Below are 25,385 nucleotides of genomic sequence, written 5' to 3'. Positions count from 1 at the left end.
GAGGAGGAGGAGGAGGAGGAGGAGGAGGAGGAGACCCACAAACAGTTGGAGGAGGAGGAGAAGGAGGAGGAGGAGGAGGAGGAGGAGGAGGAGACCCACAAACAGTTGGAGGAGGAGAAGGAGGAGGAGGAGGAGGAGGAGAAGGAGGAGGAGGAGGAGGAGGAGACCCACAAACAGTTGGAGGAGGAGAAGGAGGAGGAGGAGGAGGAGGAGGAGACCCACAAACAGTTGGAGGAGGAGAAGGAGGAGGAGGAGACCCACAAACAGTTGGAGGAGGAGGAGGAGGAGGAGACCCACAAACAGTTGGAGGAGGAGGAGGAGGAGAAGGAGGAGGAGGAGGAGGAGGAGACCCACAAACAGTTGGAGGAGGAGAAGGAGGAGGAGGAGGAGGAGACCCACAAACAGTTGGAGGAGGAGGAGACCCACAAACAGTTGGAGGAGGAGGAGGAGGAGGAGACCCACAAACAGTTGGAGGAGAAGGAGGAGGAGGAGACCCACAAACAGTTGGAGGAGGAGACCCACAAACAGTTGGAGGAGAAGGAGGAGGAGGAGGAGACCCACAAACAGTTGGAGGAGGAGAAGGAGGAGGAGGAGGAGGAGAACCACAAACAGTTGGAGGAGGAGGAGGAGGACATAGAACCCCCCACCGAAAAAAAGATAAAAAAAACTGGATTCAGTTTAGTGGAAGAAAACGTATTTATCTTGACCCAGACGCTGGTCTTATAGAGTCATTTTAATTTTATTTACTCTGATATATAAAAGGCCCGGAGATTTTATATACTCGGGTATATAAAACGTCAAAAAAGTATATAAAACTATCAATTGAATATAAAATTAAAGGTTCCCACCAGGCTTCTGTGCTGGCTAGGGTTCAAGTCTCCTGGTGGGAAAGTGTTCTCAATAACTTCACTCTCGTGTTTAGGAGAGTTGTGAATCAAGCATAGACATAGTGTTCTCCCATATTAACAGGGACTTGATGAAAAACGTAAAAATGATAGTCATCCTTAAGAATTATTTGACTCTAAAATTCAGGGATGGTCAACTTCTTGGGCTGCTCCCAAGAGAACTGTTGCCGTCCAAAATGTCCATAACACGACGTATCACTGTAAATTGGTCTCTTTAAGCCCAGCTCCTTGACAATATGTCCTAGTCGTAGATCAAAGTTGTGGTTAACAATCTTCAGAAGCTGTTTTGATGTGTACTGTGAGGTACTATAGTGGAAGATGCTGATGCTTATGGGGTGCACAACACTAATGGCGTAAGATACCTGAACCAAACAGCGTCTACATAATTTGTTTTTCACCAGTGACTTGGCAACCCATCGGGCGGCATAGGCCGCTGAGCGGTCAATCTTTGTGTAATCTTTGCCAGAGAATGCTCCCCCGCCGTGAGCGCCCCACCCACCGTAAGTGTCAACGATGATTTTCCTACCAGTTAGCCCAACGTTACCTTGAGGTCCACCCATGATGAATTCTCCGCAAGGGTTGATGTGGTATTTCGTTTGAGTATCTATATATTTTTCAGGAATAATGACCTTGATGACCTTCTCTATAACCTCGTCACGCAAAGCTTCGACAGTAATTTGTTCCGAGTGCTGTACAGAAGCGACAACAGTGTTCACTCTTTTGGGAATAACAGCTCCTTGATCGAAGGCATACTGGCATGTGACTTGAGTCTTACAGTCAGGTCGCGCCCACCAGAACGTCCCATCTCTTCGCAGCTCTGCAATCTTCTGATTGAGACGGTGTGCCAGCATAATAGTTAAGGGCATGCACTCGTCGGTCTCATCAGTGGCATAACCAAACATCAGTCCCTGGTCCCCTGAACCAGTGTTGTCATCACTGCGCCCGATGTGTACACCATTAGCAATCTCCGCACACTTTTGCTCCAGGGCCAGAAGAATATTGCAGGTCTTGTAGTCAAAGCCCTTTCGTGAATCATCAAAACCAATTTTCTTAACAATATCACGCACAATTTGTTGATAATTAACTTGGGCCTTGGACGTAATCTCCCCACAGATCAGGATCATACCAGTTTTGGTACACGTTTCACAAGCAACTTTGGCGTCAGGGTCCTGGCTAAGATGGGCATCAAGCACTGCGTCGCTGATCTGATCGCAAATTTTGTCGGGGTGGCCTTCGCCTACGCTCTCACTGGTGAAGAGGAACGTCTCATGATCTCCATCCATGCTCTCAGCACACTATCCTGGGGAACGAAAATGTTACTTCTAAGTACTCTTGAATTTGGGACCAGGTTTCCTTGGCTAGATTTTAACTAAATAAAAATCCGTTATGTAAAGGAATATTATTAAAAACATTGACCTAATTGTGTGAAGAGAGAAAGAGAGAGAGAGAGAACGCAAACCTGGTCACATGGAGAGAGAGCAACTGAGCAACTGTAAAGCAAGTGTGCAGCTGCTCTGTCTTATAACAAAACTGTGAGTCAAAAAAGAATATGGATCATTTATTTTATTTTGAAATGATTATAAACCATTAAAAAAAACCATTATTACTCATTCTAATTGGAAGAGTGAATGTATAATTTGGTAACCTGTAATCCTTAACTCTTTATGAACATAATAATTCCATCTGGTGAAAGGGATAATAATAATATTGTGTTAATAATTATAGAAGTATTTATTAGTCATATATAAAAATGTAATAGAAGGAACAATAAGATTTGAAATTCAATTCATATATTTCCAACCAGTCTCCAAGGTAAACAGCCTCTGTCAAATGGTAGATAAGATACATTATAAATCATCTTTATTATATGTTGTTAACAAAAAGCTGCTGTACGTGTGGACATTTGTATCCAAGATGTTTTTTCTCTATTATTAATTCTCTCCCGCAACCACCACATTCTCTTTTTTTGGGGGTTTCATAATGATTGAGATGACGATGATGTTCCCTAATAATACTTCTAATTTCTAGAAGAGTCTTGGGTATGAAGTATTCAATATGGTCTCCGTCAGCGCCTTCAGCTGCCAACACATCTGCGCGTTCATTTCCATAGATTCCAACATGGGAGGGAATCCACAGGAACTTGACAACTCTTCCCTGGTTGGTTAGTACCTTCACAACTCTCTTAATTTCAGCGACTATTGAAAGATTCTCGTCCCGATCTTTATTTAGGCTTTGCAGTGCTGCTCTCGAATCGGTGCAAATCACTGCACCAGTAGTATTCTGTTCAATAATATACCTTAACGCCATAGCAATGGCAGTTAACTCTGCTTGTGTTGAAGAGGTATAGTTCTCAATGCGCGCTTTTTCCTCATTTTTGGGAGGAAAAAATACATCATCCTTCTTAATTACCGTGTATGCTGCACCCGCCCGGCCATTAATAGGATTAGATGACCCATCAGTGAAGATTTGATCTAGTTCATCTCCAGCTTCATTATAAATTTCCTTAAGATACTTGTGGCTTATTTCTTTGTGTACCATGTTGGTTTTTTTCTTTACCATATCATTGATGATAATCCTGCACGAGTCATTCAGGGGATCCACCCAGGGAGGTAATCTTTCTACAGGCATGAGCTCACGAGCTTGTTGAAGTAGGTGAAGATCTTCAAGGTAGCCGACTGCTCTGTGATGCCATTTTTTGCTTCTCTTGTTTCCCCCTGAAAGTAGCACAGAGCTCAATTTTTTTTTAGCCATGTCATTATAATGGGGATCTCTGGCAATCCTAATTGCAAGCTTAGCATTCAGTTCCACAATTCTTTCTTTAATACTGGGAAGGGATAATAACTCTTTTTGTAGATTGGACATTTCAGCAGTTTTTTTCTTTGGAACTCCAAGAATGATTGAAATGGCTTCATCCTGTATGCTTTCTAGCCTATTCATATCACTTTGTGAATAAGTACATAAAACAGGTGCTGCGTTGTCAATGACGGAGCGTACATAGTTTGTGTACATCATTTTAAGTACAGCAATAGAGGCTCCATGGCCATCATTCCAAGTCATAGCTTTCAGTTTCAGTTCCCTGAGTCGACTTTTGCATGTTCCTATGATTTGATTGAGCTCCTCTTTCTTTCCCTTGTTTGAACCGACGGTGACGCCAAGGTACCGATAGTGGTCAACCCATTGAAGTGTTACACCATTAATTTGCAGTTCTTCATTTTCTCTCCGCTTGCGATGGGAGTATGCTTTTGTCTTGTTTGTGGAGAGAGTGAAACCGAGCTCAATACATTTCCTTCCAAGGAGTTCAATGGCCTGTTTTATTTTATCAAAGGTGGGAGCTTGTATTAGGACATCATCTGCATATCCCACTAGTTGTGTTCCTTCAGGAAAATCAATATTGGCAATTGCATTCATAAGTACATTGAATAGTGTAGGGCTTAAGACTCCTCCTTGGGGGGTCCCGAGTTCCATATTCATTGTTCTTGAGATTGCTCCATTGAAGTAGACCTTAGCTTTCCTCCCTGTGAGGTAGTCTTCAATCCATTTCATGAGTCTCCCCTTGACACCCATACATGCAAGCTCGTCCAGGATCGCAATTCCCTGGGCTTTGTCGAAGGCTCCTTTTATGTCAACAAATACAGAGTACCTAGCCGTGTCATTAACCAGGTAATTAATTATACAATTGGCTGTGCTCCGTCCTTTGACATATCCATTGACTCCTTCCCCAAACCTACCTATTTTGTGTAACAGTCGTTTTAGGATGATCTTTTCCAGCATCTTGCAAGTACATGACACGAGACTGATAGGTCTGTAATTGCCAGGGTCATTCGGTTTTGGTATGGGAACAATTTTGGCGTGTTTCCATTGTGTGGGCAGAACTCCATTTAGGAATGATTTGTTAAACAATAGGAGTAGTGGATTCCCAGGCACTTCACACAATGCATTAAGTATGTCGTAGGTAATGCCATCCTCACCAGGTGCTGTAATTTTACCTCTCTTAACAGCCGCCCTTACTTCCTGGGCTGTGATAGGTTCTCCATATTCGTCCTCACTAGACTGTGCTCTCGCTATTCTAGTTCTTCTGTCATTCTGTAGCAGGATCTGTTCCATGACGATTTCCGTTGAGAGGGAGGATGAGGATGCTGCCTTACTCCACATGTGAATTAATTCTTCAGCTTTACTCTGTGGATCTTTGCCTCGAGGCATTTTCTTCCGAGGGGGTCTTCGTCGAGGCGTACGGCGCTGAATTCTAAGACAACTTTCAATTTGGTGATTAAGGTCATCAACAAATGTATCAATATCTTCTGGGATTTGGTATTCCCTGAACCAGTCATTCATCCTGTCTATGAAGATTGGCTTCATATCTCGTCTGAGTGATAACCACCTTCTTTTATTTGACTCATTCTTTCTCAAATTGTTCATGTCGACAAAGGTAATCAGTGTGCCCGGTAGTCACAACATAAACTTTTGCCCAAGGTATATAATATGCTACTGACATCTGTGTCAAGTGAATTGAACAGGAGTACCTCCTCTTTTATATCCCTCTATAAATCAAAAAAAATATATTTTTTAATTTGTTTTCTTTTATTAATCCAATTATCCTTTAATTATCGAACATTATAATTTGTTAATTATATATTGTTTTGAATGGGAAAGATGCTTACATACATACATACATACATACATATCTCAAAGGCATAGATTAGTTTAGTAAAGTTACTACAAAAAATTCAATATAATAGTAGTAATTAGGTTACATTTGTATACTACAGGACTTTAGGACTTTCAGTTGTGTGGGCCTAGCTAGTTTGTTTCCCCTTAGCTGGCAGAATACCACCCCCCTGCAACAGCATTTATAGGATTCATGGGGCATAGATAAGACCAAGGAGTATGCTTACCTCTACAATTACAACAAAATGGAAATTTTTGTTTCTTTGTACACTCTTTAGAGTCATGTTTATTACCACAGTACTTACACCTGGGGTCGTACTGACATTTCAAAACCAAATGCCCCCAATAATAACACTTCAGGCATAATTTTGGCTTCTCTTGGTATTTTGAAAGTTTTCTATAGCCTAGTCCTTGTACAAAAAATTTTTTAGGAGCCTCACCTTTTATTAAAGCTATAACCTGACTTTGTTTTTTATAATGAACAATGTTTCTCTTTACCCAAACAACACTGTCATTGTAAAGGAGATGATCGGGATCCAAGTAAGTTGGATATTTGAAAAGTATGACCTTTGTGAAAATACCTTCTTCTGGAACAACCATCACAATATTCTGAAAGCCATCTGTAGTTAAATGTTTAACTGCCTCTTCTGTTCCAACTGTGATATATGGCTGCTGAAGACCCTGACCCTCCTTGAACACTGGTTTAAAATCTGAATACTCCATAGCTAAACGTACAGTCCACACCATCTTTTCATTGAAGTTCAGTAGGCATGTTTTAGGAAATAACAACCGCCTCCTTAGGCAGACCGCCTCAGTCATTTCATTAACACATAAGTTACTCACTCTTATCACTGTAATCGTTGAGAATCACTAATTCACACTGTATATTTAGCTAGTTGTTTGATTACTACTACTACTACTAATTTCTGTTGATTCCAAAAAAAAAAAAAGTTTGCGGCACAGGGGCATTTGGTATACTCAATGTCCTAAACTTCCTCTAACAAATTAGGAATAAATATTCGTTCATAAATTAGTTGTGAAATTCGATCTCTCTTTTTCACAATAAAATATACTTTAGAATAACTGAAGAGAACCACAGAAACATTTCACTATCAATGACACCATCCCTAACATCAATGTGATTAAAAACAAAAAAACAAAAAAAAGTAAGACCAGATCTTGGAGCTATTCTTCATAACAACCTTCTGGTACTTTTACTTGAATATCTATCTTGATTACACCTTTTCCTTGTGCTGGCACAGTAACATCGTAGGCAGCACTGAAGCAAAAGGTAGATTGTTAATTAAAATATATTACATATTTGGTAATTAAAATATAATTAAATCTAAATAAGTCATAAAGTAAAAAAAAAAAAAAAGGAAATTCCAACTATACCTGTACAAGTCATATCCAGCAGCTAGTGTAGATCCAAAATGAACATATGTTACGGCCCTCTCGGGACGCAACGGGGTTCTTACTCTGATGTCGTTAGAGGAAGATATATATATCCGACCCCAAGCCAGTAGAGGCTTTCAAGGGATGCGATCCGTGACGCAAGTAACTTAAAGGGAGTATGGAAAGAAGGCTAAGAACTTAATATAATATAATGTTCACCATCACCGTTTAAATATATAAAATAAAAGAGTACACAAGGGGGAGGGGTATTAACACTTTACAAGGGGATCGTGCACAATCTAGTCTTCTGCTGAAGACTCTTGATTAAGAAGCTAGGTGCTGAGTCCGCGGTGCTTTCTTCGTGGCCTCAAGACGTGTCCTCTGAGAACGCCGAGCCTACCCTGGCCACAGGTCAGCCACAACACAGGTCCACTGGGGGCACCGTCGTGGAGGCCGTCAACCACACGTCCAGCAGGTCTGCTGGCAGGTACTGAGCCACCAAGGCTGGTACGGCCACTCCACGAACGATAAAAGGGGTACGCCCTAGACAGGAGTCTCGTGTGATATCACCAATCACCCTCCTGTCCTCAATACCCCAGTGGATTATCGTCTCCAACCGTCGGTCCCGGGTAAATCCTTTCACTGCCACTCCATTGGCAGGCTTAACACACCACAGTGTTCTTCCGGGGGGACGACGTCACAACAGCTGCAGCAAACTTCACAGTATGGAGACTGGCTGCCTCGGGTAGACTGACTTCACCTTCAACACAGTGGTCCCAGGTCGGCTCTGTAAGCAGACACGTCATCAATAACTGGGACACTAATACACCACACTCACAGGCTCAGATACTAACGCCTGACGTATCCAGTCCATAGATGGCGCTGTCGTCGGAGCACCACCTCACCAGAGGTCAGGAGCGGCGGTGTTGAGCGCTGAACCAGACTGGAAACTGGTCCTCGAGGCCAGTACACGCTGTCCTCACTAGGTGTCGTCGTTCGTTTGGCGGGGGTTTCGGGAGCTGACCCACAGATGGCGTGTTTGTCACTGCTCCAGGCTCGGACGCTGGATCCGGGTTCGTAACACCTCCCCACCAAAAGGAATTTGGTTTGGGGTTCTATAAAAAGAAACACAAACCAAATTAGTACGACGACACAACTCCAAATGGACACACATGCTTTATAATCTGGGATGTCGAGGCTGTCACGTCTACAGAACTGTACTGAGGAACCCTGGCACAAAGGGAACTTGTAGATAGAAGGCAACCTTGGGATGATTGGTGCTCCAATCAGTTACCAAGTCGTTGGCTAGTACCACGTCAATCCCAGCCACAGGGAGGGTATCGACTACTGCCAACGCACATGTGCCGCTGAAATAAGGCGAGTCGAGATGTACTGGCACTAAGGGGGCGATATACTGCGTTCTCGGAAATCCAACCAGGACAACCTGTCGTCTCCCGTCCACACTTACTCCCTCGGGTAACGAGCTCTTCACGATCAGGGACTGGGCTGCTCCACTATCTCTGAGCACTACAATTGATCTACCAGTATGATCACTCGTTACATACCCGCATGAAGTGTGAGGGGCAAACAAACTTGGTCCTTCCTGCGTCATCGTAGACTGGTTTCCTGCTGGTGGTGTAACACAGCTCATCAACATTACCTCCCTTCGTGTGCTGCCACCTCTTCTGCCTCGGCACCTAGCAGCTATGTGCCCTTTCTGCCCACAAGTCCAGCACACCATATTCCTCCTCGGGCTCCGGTGTTTCGGACTGCTAGGGCTTGTTCTTCGAGGGCTACCTGGGGGCGTCTTCTTAGCACTTTGTGGGACGGGTCTTTCTTCTTCGTCGTGAGGTCTGTCAAACCGGCGCTGGTAATTCCTCGGGACATACTTAGCAGACGGCCTATGAGTCAGGATATACTCTTCAGCCATGGTGGCTGCTGCACTCAAGGTCTCCACCTGCTGCTCTTCTAAGTATGTCTTGAGGTCTCCAGACAAACAATCCTTGAAGTCTTCGAGCAGAATCAGCTGTTCGAGGTCTTCCCTGGTCTCCACCTTCCGAGAGGCACACCATTCTTGAAAAAGTCGCTCCTTGATCGTGGCGAACTCTGTGAAAGTGTGCTCTGAGGTCTTCTTCAGGTTTCTGAACTTTTGCCTATACGCCTCAGGTACCAATTGGTACGCCATGAGCACAACCTTCTTCACCATATCGTAATCGCTGGAGTCGTCAAGGGATAACGTAGAGTAGGCGATTTGGGCCTTCCCAGTCAGGACTGACTGTATCATGATGGCCCAATTCTCCCTTGGCCACTCCAAAGAGGCAGCGACTTTCTCGAAGGCTGCAAAGAATTTTGACACCTCCTTCTCATGGAATTTGGGGACCATTTTGATGTTGCGTACCGGATCGAAGCTACTGGTGTCCGTTGTTTGCCTCTGACCACCGCCTAATCGCAATACTTCTAGTTCATGTTGTCTCTCTCTTTCCTCCCTTTCTCGCTCTCGTTCTTCTCTCTCTCGTTCTCGTTCTTCTCTCTCTCGTCTCTCTTCTCTTTCTCGTTCTTCTCTCTCTCGTTCTCGTTCTTCTCTCTCTCGTCTCTCTTCTCTTTCTCGTTCTTCTCTTTCTCTTTCTCGTTCTTCTCTTTCTCTTTCTCGTTTCTCTTCTCTCTCTCTCTCTGCTTTCCTTTCTTCTAATTCTAAACGTCTCATCTCTAATTCTTTATCTTGTCTCTCTCGTTCCATTTCTAATTTCTTCCATTCTATTTCACGATTGATCTCTAGGGCACGCATCTTGACTGTTAGGAAGCTGATATTAAGCTCGCCTGCATCACTGTCAACGTCGCTGCCCTTATCTTCCTTTTCCGTGGAAGCTATGTCTGCACTTTCCTTTGTACTAGGAGTCTCGCCTTCCTGTTTCTCTTCTGCCTTCAGGTGCCGGTGAACCTTGGACAAGATCTCCACACGGGAATCACTGGCACGGATCTTGATCTCCAGGTAGGCGCTCACTAGTACAAGCTCTGGTTTGCTCAAATATTTTAATCTGGCAAGACAATCCTCTCTGTTCAGAAAAGCCTGAACCTCGTCCAGATCATCGATGGTAGCTTTGTCTGCCATTGTCACAGATGGAACACTTAGCACTTAACACACCGAGCACTGTTCTACGCCAATATTGCACTTTATCGCACCAAACACTGCACTTGCCAATATTGCACGTAATCACTTCGGGCACCACACTACCCAATATTACACCGAGTCCAAGCGAACACTTCGCTCTACAATATTGCACCGAGTCCAAGCGAACACTTCGCTCTACAATATTGCACTGAGTCCAAGCGAACACTTCGCTCTACAATATTGCACTAAATCACTGAGCACCGCACTAGTCAATATTGCACTTAATCGCTTAATCACAGCGAGCACCGCACTGCACAATATCGCGCTTCGTCACTCTGAGCACCGCACAGGACGTATAACGTCGCAATCGTCACACAGGGGGAATTATATACAGGGATTACGCCACTTCACCACCCCTGTCAAACATACTTAACAAGGGGACGGATCCCGCTGGGGATGCCAATTATGTTACGGCCCTCTCGGGACGCAACGGGGTTCTTACTCTGATGTCGTTAGAGGAAGATATATATATCCGACCCCAAGCCAGTAGAGGCTTTCAAGGGATGCGATCCGTGACGCAAGTAACTTAAAGGGAGTATGGAAAGAAGGCTAAGAACTTAATATAATATAATGTTCACCATCACCGTTTAAATATATAAAATAAAAGAGTACACAAGGGGGAGGGGTATTAACTCTTTACAAGGGGATCGTGCACAATCTAGTCTTCTGCTGAAGACTCTTGATTAAGAAGCTAGGTGCTGAGTCCGCGGTGCTTTCTTCGTGGCCTCAAGACGTGTCCTCTGAGAACGCCGAGCCTACCCTGGCCACAGGTCAGCCACAACACAGGTCCACTGGGAGCACCGTCGTGGAGGCCGTCAACCACACGTCCAGCAGGTCTGCTGGCAGGTACTGAGCCACCAAGGCTGGTACGGCCACTCCACGAACGATAAAAGGGGTACGCCCTAGACAGGAGTCTCGTGTGATATCACCAATCACCCTCCTGTCCTCAATACCCCAGTGGATTATCGTCTCCAACCGTCGGTCCCGGGTAAATCCTTTCACTGCCACTCCATTGGCAGGCTTAACACACCACAGTGTTCTTCCGGGGGGACGACGTCACAACAGCTGCAGCAAACTTCACAGTATGGAGACTGGCTGCCTCGGGTAGACTGACTTCACCTTCAACACAGTGGTCCCAGGTCGGCTCTGTAAGCAGACACGTCATCAATAACTGGGACACTAATACACCACACTCACAGGCTCAGATACTAACGCCTGACGTATCCAGTCCATAGATGGCGCTGTCGTCGGAGCACCACCTCACCAGAGGTCAGGAGCGGCGGTGTTGAGCGCTGAACCAGACTGGAAACTGGTCCTCGAGGCCAGTACACGCTGTCCTCACTAGGTGTCGTCGTTCGTTTGGCGGGGGGTTCGGGAGCTGACCCACAGATGGCGTGTTTGTCACTGCTCCAGGCTCGGACGCTGGATCCGGGTTCGTAACAACATAATATATGCAAAGAAAATGTGGTGGTAACAGAAAAGAAGTTCAGGTAGGAGAGATATATATCTGTGTTTACTCTCACTCCTACAGAATTAATAATCTCATTAATATTTCTACTCCTTTTATATGTTCCTTGAGGTGCCAGTTACCACCAGAAACAAGTAAAAAATTTGTTTAAAGATTTGGTCAATGTTCCAATACACTTTTTAGTTTTCAAAAAACGTCTGAAAATGAATGTCTGGAGTTATCAAATCTAAAGCTGATATATCTTTGGTAAACTGTTCCAACAAATGTTCATCCAGGCTGGTTATGCTTTTAAATACAGTTCCACATTCAAAATAAGTAAAAAAGTTGTTTAAAGATTTGGGACTGATTTGCTGTTTGTTTCCACATATATCATATTTTTTTTCACTATTTGTTTTCAAAGGCTGAATCATGTGTATTGATTTCAAATGTAGGGTCAAGTTATATTCATCCCTAAATCTATTCCCACACAATTGACATTTTAACCGTTTTACTCTGTGTGTTCCCATATGTCTAGTCAAGTCGCATTTTTTAAGGAATTTTTTTCTACATACGTCACATGAAAACCATTTTTCTCTAATGTGTTGTTTGTTTGTTTTTTCACATTCACTGCACTTTGGAGTTTTACCAGTATGAATTGTAAAAAGGATAGTCTTCTTTGTGTGAGTTGTGAAATGGACTGTTAGTGTTCTCATTGTACTATATTTTTTTCCACATACATCACATAAAAAAAAATTGTTTGTTGTATGGGTTTTTGTTTGATCTGTTGTATGGGTTTTTGTTTGATCAAGTGACATCTCTAAGAGAATTATCTCACTTCCACCTGAAAAGAAAATAAAATAAATTAATTTATATAATTATTCTGATTTATAATATATACATTGACTCTTATTACATTATAGTAATATGATATACTTTATTTTTATTACTTAATAATTAACTTTGTTATAATTAACTTTGTTATAATAGACTTAAGTAAATTATACAACATACGTATGGGGTTGGGGTTGAAGAAACATTAAATGTTGAATGTGCTTTTGATTGTGTGATTGTTGTTTTACTACTCAGAATGAAGTGTCCAAGAAGTATGGCGAACCTGTAATGATTTGCATAGCCTGGCAAACTCTCTTATATACCAATCCAGTCAGACTGATACAGACTTGAGAGGTATTTTCATTATGTTTTTGTAATTATTTAACTGATCAATAACCATTTGAGAATATATTTTTTTCTCTCTCTCTCTCTCTTTCTCTCTTTTTCTCCTACCCTATGTTATATATTTATATATTTACAATGAAGGGAAGAGAAGAGGATGACTCACTGGGATGTGTTTTGTCAAAGAAAAACCCAGCACAATCACACTGCCTGAGTAGTAGGTGACTACCCTCAACAAGAAGAGCAAGGGTTTATTTAGACCTGCTCTCTCTCTCTCTCTCTCCAAGTGTTAGTTTAAAATATTATTTGTTTCTTCAAGTCAATCTTCATCTAACAAACAAGATGTGGGAAGTAAATCAATCAATGAAAATGAGATGATGTGTAAAATTTACAAAGTTTTGGCTTTGTTAATATTTATTATGTTGATATATTGGTGTTATAGTAATGGTCAGATGGATAACGAAGACATGATCAATATAATATAATGTTAAGACAAATTGTCCTAGTGTTAGGTGGTTACCTAACTTTTAAATAAACTGATACAACCAGTTTTTGTCCCACCCCCCCTCTATACTACTAAATTTTATAAGATAGGAATTAAATAAAGGATATTTAATTTCTATATCTCTTTTATTCGCTCTAAATAAACCTTTTCTCTATGATCCTTGTCAAATATTCTTGCATCATTTAGAATTTTTGAAGTGTTCACACATCGCATCTTGAAACGATCCCGATCTGCAGCAGCTGTGTTCCACATTTTACCATCTATTCTAGCTTTCTGATAGGCATATGCCCATACATATAAATATCGTATCGTTATATGTGGATTAAATTGAACTTCCTTTTTCATTTTTTCTTTTCTCTCCTCCATTATCCTCTATTTGACAAGTACACGTTTAGGTTCAGGTCTGAAAAGAAAACATAAATAAAGAATCACACTCCCACGATGATTGATTGATTGAATACAGTTCCAACAACCAACACCCACAATACCACCAACATCACCATCATTTTATAATTATCTGAAAATGACCAAAAAAATAGGTCTTTGTATATTATAAGCTCAGAAATATATATATAATACAATGTTAAATAACAAGATTATGATTTTTTGATATAAATAATGTAAATGTCATATAATACCTTCAAGAGATGATTTTGAGGATTAGCTAAAGATGCGCGTTGGAGTAACTCTTAACCCAGCTTAGACCGACTTATCTCCTCTCCGTCCCTTATTAGAATGCACAAGATAGTGTGGGTATCTCTCTTACATCCTGTCATCATATACATTACAATAGACTTGCCCAGCTGATAAATGGACCGACTCAGCCGGATTTCCTTGAAAAATCTATATATGATTTGATTTACATACCTTATTTTTTAACTAATTATCTTTTTAGTAATAATATTTAAACAAGTTAGTATATCATGCTTTACAGTATTAAATCCTACATATAACAAAATAATCCCAATTTTATTAAACATTTTTTTTTTTTTTAAATCTCTGTTAATTTGTTCAATGTCTATATAATGAGTAGGACCTTGAATTTCTATACCTAATTGTAAATCTGAGAAATATATATCAATTTCAAATAGTTTGTTATTTTTTAATAGTCCTCTTTTGTTTATATCTACTTTGATATTATTATTTTTTTGTTTTCTTGTTAAATGATAAAATATAGATTTATATACACGATATTCTAATTTACTCTTAAATTTTCCCAAAGGAAAATTTCTATATTTTTTATTCATAGTTTTTTATATCCCATTTACCATAGATTTTTCTTTATAAGAAAAAATCACTTAAAAAAAATAAAAATAAAAATATGTTACATTTTGAGTAAGAAAAAGACATAGGTGGGAATTTTGAATGTATATAATTGAAACCAAAAATGCATAATTTTCAAATAAATAACAACAGCGATGATTTACAAGAAGATGCTGATGATGGGGGTTCTGGTAGGCGTTGTCACTGGTGTGTGTGTGTGGATAAAGTGTGAGTAGTGGTATCTATGATTTTCCCAAATTTCATCTTAATAATGTAAGATAGATACTTTTTTTATGGTACTTGCACTTGGCTCTCCACCCCATCCTATCTGTGTTTATTTTCGTGAAACCATTATAAATATACAGATAAAGAATATCTTTCTCTCATTCTATCACAGATTACAATGGATAAGCTGGTGCTTGCAGCAATGGCCTTAGTGGTGTTGTTCTTGGAGGCACAAGTTCTGGCGGCGGTGATGATGGCGCTCTTGGATGCACTGGTCCTGGCGGTAATGGTGATGCTCTTGGTAGTTCTGGTCCTGGCTGTGGTGGTGGTGGTGCTTTTTGAGGTTCTGGTTCTAGTAGTGGAAGTATTGTTCTTGAAGGTCCTGGTCCTGGTGGTGGTGGTCAAATTGCTTGAGGCCATATTAGGACAACCCCGGGGCCTAGCAACCCCTCGGTCCGGTCCGCAACCAGTCACCCTTTTTTTTCTTACAAACCCGTCATGAAAATGTTCATTCCTCGTATAATAATAAAAATTATTTATAGTTATGGATTTCATTAAATCACAATGATTCCTCCCTGAACAACAAACCATCCACTATCCTTCTTCTTCCAGCACAAGCGTACTCCTGATTATACTTCCAAAAAACTTTCTTCTAACTTTTGAATACCCAATATAATATTAACTGTTTTAAGTGGATTCGCTCGAGATTTATCTGGGCGATGTCGGCAAACCTTTATAATGTTTCTGTTGTTATTTAACAACACCTCATATATCTCACCATCATGAAAATTTTCAAATGGTAATGATGGGGATATTGATGGTTTGGATATGCTTAATTCCCCTTGAAAGAAAATGTAATAAGGTGCTAAATCATTTCTAAAATGGGCTCGTAATACTTGTAATATATTCATCCTTTCTGCAGCATTAAAAGCCGTAGAGACAATGTCTATAATGGCAACTGGTCGATAATTATGTACCATAAAGGAAGATGAATTATTGTTTATAGAGTATAGATCAGTTTCTACTGTAAAAATGAAATCGATCAAAGAATGGAGAATATGTTGGGGTATTAAATGTGGATGTGATGTCGATAACATCAGAGGATTTGAAATAACAAAATGACTTGGGTAAAAACGTAAAATTCCATTATTACCATCCAACTTAGGGAATATATAAACAGGAGATTGATTCAAACTTTCAGACGGAGTTGGATGATGGGGAGTACTATCTTCATGAACATGTTGATACATACTAAGATTTAAAGGAAGTTGAGCTTCTAATCTCCAAGAAGTATACCAGTAAATTGAAGTTCCCGAAGGCGGTGATATTGTAGGTACACCCTCAGTATTCATTGTTAAAGCAGGTCCTGTCTCACTTTGTTGTAAATCTTCTGTTTCTAAAGTGAAAGGGAATATTTGGGTATGATCATTAGGAATGTATCGATGATATAGAACTGTTTTGGTTGAATAATCTAGGAGGTAAGTTGTTTTTATACAAAGATCACTTCCATCAAGAAAGCTAGCCATACCTACTAACATGCTTTCCCCACTGCTATCATCACTACTATTATGTTGTATATACTGGACATCGTAAAAAGATTCCCCTTCATCACTAATATAAACAAATTCTAATGTGAGGGAATCTAAACGAAAAACCACTTTTTTGTCACGGAATTTCTTATATTGAATAAAATATCTATTCTGTTGTGGTTCAATAATTAGGCGATAGTCTCCAATCCGCATTTCTAAAACCCTAGAAATATATTGTATGGATAGTTCACCCAAGGGAGCTAAATGAGCTTGAATAAGTGGATGTGCAATATCCACATGACGCCGACATTCACGTTCTTCTACAAAATGAGTATTTTTACAAATTAAATTTTGGTCAGTATTCTGTCCTACCCTCATTATAGCCTCAAATGAAATAGAAATTTTATGAGGGGGTAGGTTACGATTAGTCTTGATACATGAATGTATAATTTCCGTAGCAGAATACAATTTACCATTGTTTTTAAACATCGAATATTTATGAGCTGCATAGGCCATTAAAATTTTATTTTGTAGAATTTCTCTACCATTTACAAAAATAGCATTTGCTAATATTTCATCGATTATTAAATTACATTTAACTTTCATTTTCGGGTTTAATTTTAATATCAATACAATTTTGAATTATCCAGTTATAGACTAGTATACTTGAATGTTTAAGACACTCTAACTGCCGTTTAATATCGTCGCTTGATGATTGATGTCTAAGAAAATATTCAAATAAAAAATATGGATAACTTTTAGAATTAACTAGCTTAGTTAAATCTTCACAGAGTTTTATTCCATAAACTTCTGTAATTATTTTATGTATTGTTTTCAAAAGGTATTTCAAAACGGTTGAATGGAAGGAATTGAAGAGTTTGATCATATCTACAGTTTCATCGTCCTTTAATATTGGTGGTAACTGTATTTTTTGTTTTTTGGGTGATTTTGATTGCATATGTTGATTTACAATACTATCCTTAATACGATTATATTCATTATGAAGAGAAAAAATGTTTAAAACTGCTTTCCCTAAAATTTCAATTTTAATTAATTCATCATCTTCATTTGATAATATATGTGGTTTTTTTTTTATCTTTCTTTTGGGTGATGGAACAGTTGACATTGGTACATTTTGACTTCTATTATAATAATAGTCTAATATATTATTAGTAACAGAATCCAGTAATGTATTTACAAATTTAGAGGGATCTTCTTTCATTTTTAAAACAATAAAATTAATATCCACATTTTTATCAGACCCAGAACCTAGATTACTTAATGGTTCAATCACCTCCTGAACTATGTCATCGACAAAGTCTTTACAAATTTGTTGACGTCGATTCATTGTTAAGTTTTATAAGACTAAAAAAAAAAAGAATTAATCTCCTTTTATGCCCTTCTAAAAAAAAAATACTATAGAAATTTAATTTTCTATTTACCATTCCAAATACAATTGTTTAGGACAAAATTCCAATAAAACCATGATTATATATGTTCGTTGCCATTTATTTAAATTGTTCAATTGTATTCGACCAAACTGTCGAATTTTATATTGCTTACTAAAATACAATATAACTAGGATGTGGAATGAAATCAGTCTCTCTATTTTTTCAAACTCCTTCTCTCATATATTAAAAATATTTCTATCAATCTTAAAGTACTATACAAAACAGTATGTTATCATTCAAATAGCTAGGTGCTTATCAGAGTCAGTCTCTGAAAAATCTTCAAATCAAGTAACATGAAGAAAAACACCATAACTAAGTATTTACAATCACATATAGTTGGGAGAAGAGCGGCTTCTATGAAGTTCGGAAAGACTGTTGTTGGACTTTACATCTTTAACTTCATCTGTTCAACAATCCCTGAAAATTAAAATAATGAATTTATGATTTTTCAAGGATTTTCGTAAACCCATGAAACCAGGAACAATCATTTTTAATAGATTAATTTTCAACAAATTTCAAATAATAAATATATTTTGATGTCCAAAACTAAAACTAAAATACAAATTACTTACCACAACCATTTCCTTCTGATAAACTTTCTGTGTCTGAATTCAATAATATCAGTGACGATGAATGTTCTTGGTTCTCTGGCGCAGGGAGAGGGTTGTACTTATCTGATTAATATTGCTGTTGTTTGATGCTTTAGGTAAGGTTGTGACGAGCTGAGATGTAAGGTTTTTGGATAATGAAGCTGTCGATTGAAGGTGAAGATCATCATCCTCCCATTTATGAGGGGATGAAGGTGAGGCAGAATTGGTAGTTTTGTTAGAGATATATGGAGAAAGATTTTGGCACCTTCCCTAGCCCTCACTCAATGATGATAACTTAGAAGATGAGAAAGAATATTTGCATTAAGCATCAAATAATAAACTTTAACTTTCCTCATCGTATCCCTTTTGCCTACCCACCACCCACACCATCCCTCCTGTCTGCAGCAAGTACACACTCGTTTGGGTTCTACCTAAATAATAAACTTTACTTTCCTCATTATATCCCTTTTGCCTACCCACCACCCACACCATCCCTCCTGTCTGCAGCAAGTACACACTCGTTTGGGTTCTACCTAAATAATAAACTTTACTTTCCTCATTATATCCTTTCTACCTACCTACCACTCACACCATCCGTACACACACTCGTAGGTTCTACATAACTTTTTTTATACTATAAAAAATAGGAAAACAATGACATTGGACACACTAAGTATACCACCCAATTTAATCCATGAAAATTCTATACGAACAAGAAAAAGAAATCTCACACATTCTTCATCACCATCCAGAGAAAATGAAGATCCATTAGAGACTGAAATTATAAGTGACCATCAAAATGCTGCAATAGAAACTGAAATTCCTACTTTTAAACCAGAAATAAGATCATTAAAAGAAAAGAAAATAACTTCATACATAAATTATCAGATGGAAAAAATATTAATAATAACTATTTTTATTCTATTTTTAGTAAGTCTTTGGGAAAATAATTGGATTTTGGGAATAATTATTTTACTAACTATATTTTTGATTAAACCTATCCTTAGTAAAATAATAGCAGGATGGCTCATTGATATTTCAAATCGTAACGACTAAAAAAACAAAAAAAAAATACATAATTGTTTATAGGCCAAATTAAAATTAAACTGTTACACTTTTATTTTATTTACGTTTTAAGACTTTTGTTGTAATAAAAATCTCAACAAAATCTATTTACTATGTATTTCAATTCCAGGGATAAAAGATACTTACAATATATATTTTTTTTATTAACTAAAATATAAATTACATTTCATTTTCATATAATTATTATATAATAATGATTAACACAAGAGGTATTTTCAATTATCGGCATCGACAATGGGCTTTACCTGGTGGAAACCTTAAACCCTGTCCTAAATGTTCGATCATTGATTCAGCCGATGCTGAATTAGAATTATTTCTTAGACACAGTCTCTACAATAAGCTTCAAATCGAAAATGATAGTTTTGAAAAGTTATTTAAAATTTACCCTGGCATAACATTTCATCTGAGTAATCAACCATATCTACTAAAATCCAAAAGTGATGAATCCCAATTTATAAAATATTATCTAGATCGCAAATTAGTACTAGGGGTAGGACTACAACTTCCTGAATGGGATAATGACAAGCGACTAGCAGATTATGCCAAGTATAATTTTGCAGTGCCTGTAATGAAAAGTGGTCAAATGTGGCAAATGTTGGTAGAAGATCCTGAGAGACCTATTGATTATGAACAATGGAAGTGCTGGCAAAGTAATCGGCTAATCCCCCCAAATACACATTTCCCGTTTAAATGTCTTATATGTGAAAACTTCCCCTTTGACGTTTATCCGGGCAATTTCATTGTGAGTGAATCTGTATGTTCCATCAAGTCGATAATATGGCCAGATCGTCGACGTCCTCATTTTAGCAGGAAAGAAAAAGCAGTTATTATTTATGAAGAATCTAAGATTAAAAAATGGCCTTTTCTCTCTTCCTATATAAACCAGGATATTAATCATTTAGGAAATATGGCAATCTTTACAACTGGTGAAATATTTATTAATTGTTTTTTAAATCTAGCTATACGCAAAGTAAATGCTACACTACTCCATAACAAGGTGGTTAAAATTTTGAAAGATCTTAACCATTCACTTTCTCAAGAAAATTTAACAGTTTTAATGGAATATTATCGATTAAAAAGGAGCGATGCTAACAAAAATAATCTTAAAATTTTGGAAAATTATACATCCAATCATAATAATAATAATAATAATAATATGAATGAAGGGAACAATGATATAAGATTAAAATTATCAGGACCACGAGTAGCTATGATTGCAATTAATCCTTTGAAAGTTAAAGCCACTGCTATTCGGTGTGGTCATATTGATGAGAGTATTACGCAAACTAAAATATTAAGCAATTCTGCAAGTATAAATACTTTAAATGAAAATAATGGTGGTAATTCATTTAATAATAGCGGGAATAATGAATGGAATAAAATTGGTCGGTTTAGTCGGAATTATTCATCTAATTCATATGCCAATATATGTCTGGTGGCATGTGGATTACAAAAATTATTGCCTAAAGATTCCAAAGCCAAAGAGCCTAAATCTATAACGGTAAGTGAGGTCGGTTTCATTGATTTACTCAATACACCTGATACTCCTCAACGATGTGGTATCATATTAGAAATGATACCTGATGTGATAATCGCCTCTACCAGCATGTGTAATTCACAACCTGATAAATTCTTATTTACATATCTCCCTCAACTAAGACAAGTGGGAAATCCTTCACAACTTGATCAGTTAGAATCTAAATATGTCTATATAATTATTCATAATAAACTGTTTAATTTCCCATTAGATTCGATCAAGAATGGTTCTGCAGCTCAACATTTTTTTCCTCATTTGCCTCTAGTTCAATGGGAATATGCTTGTTTATTTGGAGTAGACAATTTATACCGATTTGTTCAATATATTTTGAAATTAAATATCGCCTGTATAGAATTATTAGAATACAAAAAAAATCAACTGTGGATATGCACCAGTCTGCCACGTATGTCTTATAAAATTTTACCCAATGGCCAACTCTATACGTCTAAGGAAATAGACACTTTTCAAATGGAGGCTAATCCATTTTTTTATTTACCACCTCAAATGCAACCTCAGATTTTTCTCAGAAAAGAAAATAGTGATCTCAAAGAGGATTTTGAATTACTCTATATTGGTTATGACCGGGAAAAAATACCTAATATTATGGGGCCAAATGCTCGAGCGATTAGCCGTCCTAATGCTGCCCATCCCCCTCGAATTAGTAACAGTCTGCAATCGTATCGTCATTATGCTGGTATTTCTGTCAATACTCATTCTGTAGGTGAAATTCATCAAAAGACAGTTATTCATACATTATACACAACATCTCGAATGAGTAAACTTTTACCCATTCCTTGTCAAAATCCTATGGTGGCAGTAGTAAACTGGCACAATCCCGAAGACAGTATTACAGTAAAACAAGATAGTATAGACCGTGGGTTATTTTCAGGTGTTTCTTATGAAACATCAATTGTTCGATATAATTATGGATCAGGACAGAATGCACTACCAACTTTTTGTCAGACCTATTTTGATCAGCATACCCCACTTCAACGTGGTGTTCAGTTGGGAATTTTAAAAGGGGTTAATCCCAAGTGTCAAGAAGATAATAGTTTGCTTAATTTTACAAATGGAGAAATAGAATTCGTTCACATAGATGCCAATACTCTTGCTCTTATTTGGAATGGTAAAATTGGGGATTTAAAAGAGCCTATATATGACGATTCTGTTCCAGTATCCACAGGGACGAAGAATGGAAAAGGGAGTCGAAATGACTACCGAGTTACAGTAAATGATCCACACCACCCTTCCCTTGAACGGCAACAACGGTTGAAGAAATCTCAATATTCTTTAGCTTTTAAAGAACATCATCCTAATTACATTACATTTAGGTACTTTAAAATAGATAGTGTAGATTTACCAGTACTACAAAGTTGGCGTTTTTCTCTGATAACAGTGTCACCATATATACCATCTTTAGGTGATAAGTTACAAACACCCACTTCACAAAAAGGTGTAATTGGGCGATTAGTTAGTGAACAGGATATGCCTTACATTAAATTAATGAGTCAGGGTGATATGTTTTCATCAAATGTACCCATTGATGTTTTAGTTAACCCTCATTCACTTAAAAGACAAGCTCCAGATTTATATTGCAATACCTTTGATAATTTGAATTACATGGATGCAGCTTTTACTCTCACTTTTGAAAATGTTATTGAACATCTACAGTGGGGTCGAAAAACTTGTACTGGAATCCTTATGAATCCCTATACGGGTGAACCATATTTAAATAGAGATAATGAGCCAGTTTTAGCTAGTTTATATGAAGGTTCTTATATGTGTGTTACCAATCACCGCGCAAATGCTACGATGCACACTTCACGAGCAGATGAAGTTATATTTTCTGAACTGACCGGAGCACCAGTTCGAGGACGACGTGGTGGTCTTTCCACAGGACCCATGGAACTTGTATCATTCCGTAGTATAGGAGCTGCTCGAATTCATACAGAATTGACTCAAATACGCTCAGACATGAAACACATTGAATTGGAAACTATTCAAAATAATGAAACAGAAACAGAAAAAAATGAAAATGAAAGTGGAGTTATCTGTGGATCAAAATACCTTCAACGTTATCATGACGATTTAATGTTAGCAAATATTAACTTAGCATACAAATGTACATCCATGGTAAATATTGAAGAAATTTAAAAAAAAAAAAAATATTGTTATTGTTAAATATGCTTGTTTAATAATATACATTCACCTAAGCCTTATTATTTATTAAACTGACTCTTTGCCACAGGGAAATAATTGTTGTGACACTAGTAAACTAGCTCTCTATAACTGCAGTGACTGGAAATCACCTCAGCCATAAAAAAAAACTGGCTCTTTGCCACAAGGAAAAATAACTGCAGTGACTGGAAATCACCTCAGCCATAAAAAAAAACTGGCTCTTTGCCACAAGGAAAAATAACTGCAGTGACTGGAAATCACCTCAGCCATAAAAAAAAACTGGCTCTTTGCCACAAGGAAAAATAACTGCAGTGACTGGAAATCATCTCAGCTATAAAAAACTGGCTCTTTGCCTCAAGGACATAATCTGTGTTAGAATTGGAGTAAGTGAAGAATGTGTGTTATGCAATCGGTAAATAACTTTATTCTTCCTTCTTCTTCTTCTTCTTCTTCTTCCTCTTTTGCACTGGGGAAGCCGGCAGAGTGACTGACCGGAGAGACAGAATCATACGTTGCTGATAGAAACAGTCCTGTAAAACAGATAATAAGGCGTAAGTAAGGTTAATATTTTGTGTCTCTTATATAGAAATTACCACTTGATTTGTGTTATCTTACTTAATGTGTCTAAGAATCTTGTCATAACTATTGACTTTAAATAAACTTTCAATTGGAGTATGTGTGTATATATGGATGACTGATCTTACCTGCAGCTGATTGTTGGTTCTGATGTGCAACAATGAGGTTATTATTAGCAGACATCTGGATATAATCGGCAGTGTCCCCCTTGACCTTGACCTTGATCTTCTCGGGACCGACCATTGTGTCAGCCTCAACTCTCGTGGAAACTAGTAGACACAAGACTATTATCTTGAATACTTCCCCTTCCATACTCTTCTGTACATATACAAAACCCAGCACGAGATGCTGTCAGAGTAGCAGGCGCCGGCCCTGTCAAACGTGTATGAGCAGTATATTCTTATTATTCTACTGCAGATAATTAATTCTCTCAAATAGCTGGTTCTGTAGCTGTATGAGAATGAGTTTTCTTGTAGGATGTTGGTTATACTGCTGTGGTTTTGAACACTGTGGTGGCGACGACGGCGACACGCGCCATCTTATATACAGCGAGGTTACCTCAGCCAGACTCCAGGGCGTCCGGTTGTGAAGAACACTTTCCACTATCTTTTTGGTCGAGTTTTATATTAAACTAAGCTTAGGTTGACTTATTCAGCTTGTCTTATCAGCCATAATATTTATTATTTTTTTTAGATCAGGTGACCCAGAGTACATCATCAACATTAAGAAAGAAGTACCCCCTAATAAACTTCGGTCACACTTACTTCACACTACCATCCATGTTCACTGGTCCAGATCCTAAAAATCGTGTATATTATTACTCTTGTTAACTACTGATTTTAAATCTTCCACAACTCTTAGATTTATATCAATCTCTTTATACAGTCTATTTCAGCATCACTACAAAAATTATACAATTACAGAATGCAAACTATAACTAATCCTCTGAGATGATAATATACCTTTATCTTATAAGATAAAACTATAAATTATATCCTTTTCCCCAATTTGAATTATATCATAATGAGTTGGGGATTACAGATTACTTTTCTCCCTGAACACCAATTATTCATCTACTAACTAGGATATAATTCAAAATTTAAAATCATATACAAACTATATTATAATGTTATTGATGAAAAGATTTTTATCACATCAGTTGCTAAAAGAAGATAATTAAATTTTATTTTCACCACACATATATATATTTAAGGAATCTGATATAGATTTATGTCAATTATACTTTTGTATAAGAGGAGGCAGGAAGTTCCAAGGCAATCATAATAGTCATGGTATCATCAAAAAAAAAACAACAACAAAAAATTGTCAAGAAAAAATGTATCCATAATGAGAAATTCTTCAGAGAAATAATTACAGACAAAGTGAAGAAAATAGTGGACATGCTTATTAATGTCCATGGTAAAGGAGATAAAATGATTTATAACCTCTTCAATTTAGATAGGTATTGGGAAAAAGTATCCATGGTTCCTTTAACCCAAAATACTTATGTAAACGCCTGTTTGTCTTACTTGAGAGATCCAGTGCACACATATGACGCTCTCATCAGAATGAATGTTTTATCTCACAATGAAAAAGGTGATTACATGTTTGGTCATCCAGTAATATTACATGATAATCATCTTGCTGGACGACAGCTTCTAATTAAACGTTCTCATGTGGATGTGATTATT

The 25,385-nt window shown here is 38.0% G+C and overlaps 1 pseudogene; it reads right to left on the bottom strand.

Annotated features, from left to right (window-relative positions):
* Positions 1–1,138: 1,138 nt before the first annotated feature.
* Positions 1,139–5,237, bottom strand: LOC138362088 (S-adenosylmethionine synthase pseudogene; annotated as a pseudogene).
* Between the last annotated feature and the right edge of the window lie 20,148 nt (positions 5,238–25,385).

This window comes from Procambarus clarkii, unplaced genomic scaffold, assembly GCF_040958095.1.
Source record: "Procambarus clarkii isolate CNS0578487 unplaced genomic scaffold, FALCON_Pclarkii_2.0 HiC_scaffold_1175, whole genome shotgun sequence".
Lineage (NCBI taxonomy): Eukaryota > Metazoa > Arthropoda > Malacostraca > Decapoda > Cambaridae > Procambarus > Procambarus clarkii.
The sequence above is the reverse complement of the archived record's forward strand: the minus strand, read 5'-3'. Positions and strand labels throughout refer to the sequence as shown.